The sequence below is a fragment of the Micropterus salmoides genome, unplaced genomic scaffold, assembly GCF_014851395.1.
Source record: "Micropterus salmoides isolate LMB-PRFRI ecotype aquatic unplaced genomic scaffold, ASM1485139v1 Ms_hic_scaffold_4089, whole genome shotgun sequence".
In the NCBI taxonomy this organism is placed as follows: domain Eukaryota; kingdom Metazoa; phylum Chordata; class Actinopteri; order Centrarchiformes; family Centrarchidae; genus Micropterus; species Micropterus salmoides.
In genome coordinates this window covers 1,875-7,533 of record NW_024043472.1, presented here as the reverse complement: position 1 = coordinate 7,533, position 5,659 = coordinate 1,875, and the positions used below count along the sequence as shown (strand labels likewise).

General features: G+C 38.7%; 1 long non-coding RNA gene across 1 annotated transcript; it reads right to left on the bottom strand.

Annotated features, from left to right (window-relative positions):
* Window positions 1-4,087: 4,087 nt before the first annotated feature.
* Window positions 4,088-4,786, bottom strand: LOC119887250. Its single transcript, XR_005441638.1, has 3 exons — window positions 4,733-4,786; window positions 4,211-4,306; window positions 4,088-4,117 (listed from the first exon to the last, which is right to left on the bottom strand). It is a non-coding gene; the product is annotated as an uncharacterized LOC119887250 (long non-coding RNA).
* Window positions 4,787-5,659: the final 873 nt, after the last annotated feature.

Genomic DNA, 5,659 nt, shown 5'->3' with positions numbered 1-5,659 from the left:
GTGTGTGTTAAAAATTTTTTAAAAATAAAATAAATAAAACAGTAAGTGTGTCTGTTAATAAAAAGTATATATATATATAAAAATTAATTAAAATAAAATAAATAAAGAAAACTGTAAGTGTGTGTGTGTGTTAAAAAAATAAAAAATATATTAAAATAAAATAAATAAATGAAACAGTCACGTCTGTGTGTTTTTCATTCTCCCATCACACCAGTTCTGCAACCTCAGTACCAGACAAGCACTTTAAGAGGAAGAACAGGGAAACAAACAATGAAAGAAGAGGAATAGGAAAAGAAACACATGGCATTAAAATGGCGTATGTCTAAATTGTATGGTTGAAGAAACAGCCTGTCTACTTTCAACACGGGGCATCATTCTTCCAATGACCGTTGGCACGACAATATCGGCAGGTGTCAGTTTTAAATGATGCACTACGCCCTCCATTACAGATAAAACCCTGGGCTACCTGAGCAGAAGACTCCCCCTATACCCATGCTAACTTCAACAATGACTATCTAGCCAACTCCCCCCTAGTCTTCGTGCAGCTAATTGTGGAGGGTACTTATGCACTCGAAACCAGTGGGGTGAAAAAGGGCAACCAGAAAGCCAGTGACCCCGTCACAGCCGCGGAGGTGCTCCCGAGCAAAGCTCTACCCACGTTCACCGCCACCTAAACCACCACACCACGAAGGGAAATCGCTGTTAAGCCTAACAGGGGAAAGTTCTCCTGCTCACACTAGAAAACCCAGCTAAGGTCCAACAAAACAAATTCAGCCAGCAGAGCTAAACCACTGACAAAAGGACCATGAACCTCTCTCCTACGGAGCTTTAACTGACCTAACCAAACCTGACATTTACCTCACAGACTGGTAAACAAATACCAAAATAGCTGAATGCTACACAAAACAAGCCGATCAACACCAAATAACAACAAGTTCCAGACGAGCCCCCACTTGTCACAAGCCAGCTCTTAGCCCGTGACAAAAAGGAGGTGAGACACAACAGGTTTGCACGCAAATGGTAGGATTTATAATAAAAGTAAAAGAAGGGTCAAATGATCACCAAAAATATGTTGTGTGGAAAAGTATGAATATCAGTTGTGTCAGCAGTGAATGGATGAGTGTGTGTGTGTGTGTGTGTGTGTGTGTGTGTGTGTGTGTGTGTGTGTGGTCAGGATAAACCAAAAAGACACAAAACAAACCCAGTCAGACGCTGACTTAGGAGGAGAGAGAACAAAAGACTGATCAGTCCTGGCTAAATAAGCTCTGAAGAGAGCTGCACAGGTGATTGCCCAATCAGCCTCCCTGCCTGCAGCCTCCTGCAGGAGAAGGAAGCAGGAAGGGGGAGGGGTCGTAACATCTCTCACCCACAGTGACTGACGGAGACCCCAAATTCTTGATCAGCAGTATGAGATGCAGCCAACAGTAAAGATGTCAGAGGTCAGAGGTCACAGCAGCCTGACAAAGATCCACCATCTACAAACACATACGACAAAGTCACTGATCACGAGACAAAGGAATATGTTTCTGCACTGAGCCAAACTAACACTGAAACAAACAAACTATATTAAGGCTCAAGTTCACAGTTTGTTCAGTCCGGTGTATTTGTGACAATGATGAGTTTCATCTCCTTAAAAGAAGAAGAAGAGGAAGTTGACGTGTGAAGATTGTTGGTTAAGATAAATGTTGTTTTCTTCAGAACGTGTCACCCAGTGCAGCAGTGAAGGTCACTGACTGGTTTTAATAGTACTTTTCGTGGGATTTGTTGACAGTCCTACTGGCTTGCTGCTAACTGATGGCTTCAGTAAACAAACACAGATGATTTCACAGTGTGAGATGCAGAGAACTTAAAGTTTGACTTGTTGCAGTTGATGAAACTTCCCTCGATCTAAAACAACTCAGTGTTCAGGAGCATTATATTATGTCCCAGTCAGGACCTGCACAATAACATTAATCAGCCCCTACTGGCCTGAAGGGGAAAATATCCAGATTCAATACTAACCTGACCAAAACACACACATCTGTTTTTTTCATACAAGACATTTTGACACAGCACAGCAGGAAAACAGGTTTAAATTGAACAATTAATGATGGCTGGATTCCATTTAGCTGCTTCAGTTTCAGAGTCCTGACAATTAAACACGTCTGCTGTGAAAAAGATCTAAAGGCTCCAACAGTCGTCATGCAGAGCTGCTTCTGAACCGGTCTAACAACCAGACGTGTTTTAAAGCAGATAAAAACACTTAAGTTTTAGTTTCATCTAGTGGGTAACTAAAACTCAGATCGTCCCATTTCCAGAGTTGTGAAGTCATTCTTCTGAGTTTTTCTGTGTTCATGTGCTCTTAAGTCTGAATGTGGAATGAACATGTCATTTACACTGGGGACATGTGTCCCCACCACATTTTGAAATGCCTGATTTTGTCCACATCACTTTTTGAGAGCATTTGTTAATAATGTTCTGAAAAATAGCTTGCACCAAGAAATGTGAACTAACAAATAAAAATGCTTTGAGAAACGTTTATTTGCAATTTAAATATAGAAAAAACAAACGTGCATTGTCCAAAAATTGCAGCTAAATACTGCATCATATTCTGTTATTTATTTATACATTTACACCTTTAATTTCTTTTATACTATTACAGCAGTGGTTTTAACTTTTATTACAGTTTTATGCACAGCTCCTCTTCAGTTTATCTTTGATTTAATTAATTTAAATGGTCGGGGGGGCAGACGCCGTCACTATGAAGTTTTGGTAAAAGCTGAAATGGAAGCGCAGAGAAGTGTGTAACACTCTGTCTCCTTAAGTTGGAATTCACGACTGGAAACTGGGAAAATCCAACTTCATGTGTCAAATGCAGCATTATTACCTGCTGTTCTGACTCTGCCTGCCTGGATCAAGAAAAAACTGAACTTGGTCTTTATATTTCCTGTCTCTGACTCGTAGGAACGGCTTCACCACTGCCAGTTTCCTCTGAAACATGACAGTTAGAATAAACTATATTTAGATTCACACTGAGCCTCAAGTTCACACTTTGTTTTTGTGACAATGACCTGTTTCACCACATGAAAGGAAGACGAAGAAGAAGAAGGTGCAAAGAGCTCTGGAGGTGTTAAACCTCTACAGAAATATAGGTGTTAAAATGACATGCATATCAAACAATAACAGCTGATACAGAAATAACAGTAAAAACTAATACATGTTTAACTACAACACAGCACTAGCACATTAAAGTGCCTGACAGCAAGTTCATCAAGCTAAATGTCCCATATATTATCATAAAATAATTCAAATAATAAAACATTTATCAGTTCTCAGTGTAAATTACCTGTAATGATATGAGCTGTAACTACACTGTGGTCTCTTATTTGTTTGGTTAGTTGACGGTGGCGTAGAGGTCGCTGGGATCAGCTGAGGCTCCAGCAGAAGAAGAGGAAGCTTTCACGCTGCTGTAGGTCACTGCATCATCTTCATCATCACCATCTTTACCCAGAACCTGGAAAAGAGACAAACAGCACAACACAGAAATTACACAACATTAAATGAGAGAAGTGTTTTCATTCACTGCCATCATCACTAGAACCAATCAGACAGCTTACCCGGCCTTTACTGTTGGTCTTCCTGGTGTAGCTGATGGAGGCGTAGGAAACACCATCTTCAGGATCAGCCTACACAGAGAAGACAACATAATGGCTGCTCAGTAACATGTGGACTTGATTGTGTTCTGGTCTGTTCTGGTGTCGTCCAGCTGCATCATCAGACTCCCCACTTCTTCTCTTGCAGAAAGAACTTAGATTCAAGAGTCACTGTGTGTCTCATAGAGCTACATTTTGAACAACAAATCTAAAAACAGTGAGTGTAACTTTGTCCTGGGTGTAGTGTGAGATCTCACCGTGTCCTGACTGCTTTCTGGACTCACTGCAGGGTTTAAGCTCCGTCCCTGAAAACAACAAACAAACAGAGTCTACTTCCATGTGGTCAAACACTGGCTCTGTGAAGGCTGTTTAGATTTGGATGACTCTGTCAGAGAGCAGCTGATTCAGCTCTGTCATAACTGTAGAAACATTTGATTACTCAGCCGTAAAACTCACAGTGTTTTCATCCATCTGGGGTTTTTTTCCTGAAGAGACAAAAGAGAGTCGACTTTAGCTTCAACAATAAAAATCCAGGTTCATCAAAACTTCTTGTTTATAATATCTGTGGTTGCTCTCACCTTTAGTTTTCTTCCATCTGATGAGAGCAACAACAATAACAACAGTTATTAAGAGAGCTGCAACTCCCAGAAACACCTTGATGAGCCACAACCAACCTGGAAAGAGAATAAAAAGACATTTTTATTTGTGATTTTATCATTTTATGTTGTGTGAACACGTCTGACTGAATAAGAGAATTTCTCCACCCATAACCGTGTTATGAGTGTTGCTCTCACGTTCATACTTTAGACGTCAAAAGAGAAGAGAGATACAATCAATAATCAATAATTCAATAATAATTTTCTCGATCACTTCCTATTTCCTGTTTTATACAATGAATGGTTTTGTCTTTCCAGAAAGTGACTTAATTAAAGATGCTTTGATAATTTTATGTTTTGCAATAAAAATGCCAGAAAGTAGAAACATGTAAAACAAAAAATTAGACAAAGAATATAATAAAAGTAAAATAAAGAAATCCAGTATGAGGAGAGAAAGAGGCTGACAGGAAGACAGAGAGACTCCAGAGAAAGATGAGTTACTACCTTGTGGTTTTGTTGAAGGATCATTGGTTGTTGTTGTGGCTGTAAAACCTGGAAAGAGAATAAAAAAGGACATTTTATTTGTGATTTTATCATTTTGTGTTGTGTGAAGACGTCTGACTGAATAAGAGAATATTTCCATCAACAGCTAAGCGTCAATCTGACATTCGTTGTTTTTGAATTTAGAAGAAGACAGAGAGAGAAATAGCTTATTCTATAAACTGCTTTGACATCATAAAACCAATGTATACTAAAAAATAATGTGCATGGAAAGAAATTTTATATATATATATATATATATATATATATATAAATTTGCAAAGGTCTGGAAGTAAAACATTCAAACTTCAGTGTTATTTGGCCTTAAACAGAAGCTACACACCCAACAAACATACCCAACAAAAAACAGAGAACCTTGACCACGTACAGACTCAGTGATCAGAACCTGGCCATCGAGACGGGCCGCCAGAGACAAACCTGGCTTCATAGAGAGGAAAGGATCTGCTCACTTTGAACGTCACATGAAATAGAAAATGAGCAACACAAAATGTGAAAAACACAAAGATCTAAGAGAAAACTATTTTCCCAAATTACTGAAACCTATCCTGAATATGAGACCAAAATAATAAAGGAAAACTTCCATACCTACTAGGTGAAACACAAAGATGTGAAATAATCGCAGCTAAATATACACGTACATGTCAAAACCTGAAGACAACCAGAGGAACACAAATATGAAACCATCACACCGTTTCCACAGAGACAATGTTATTATTGTTAAGGTTGGTATAATGTTTCTTTGTTTACTGTTGAAATGAACAATAAAGCCATTTTGAAATTGAAAATTGAACACTAAGATTAAAGATTTAAGCTTTGGTCATAATCACTTTATGAGTCTTTTTATTCAGCACTAAGTTCATCAGTGTCTAC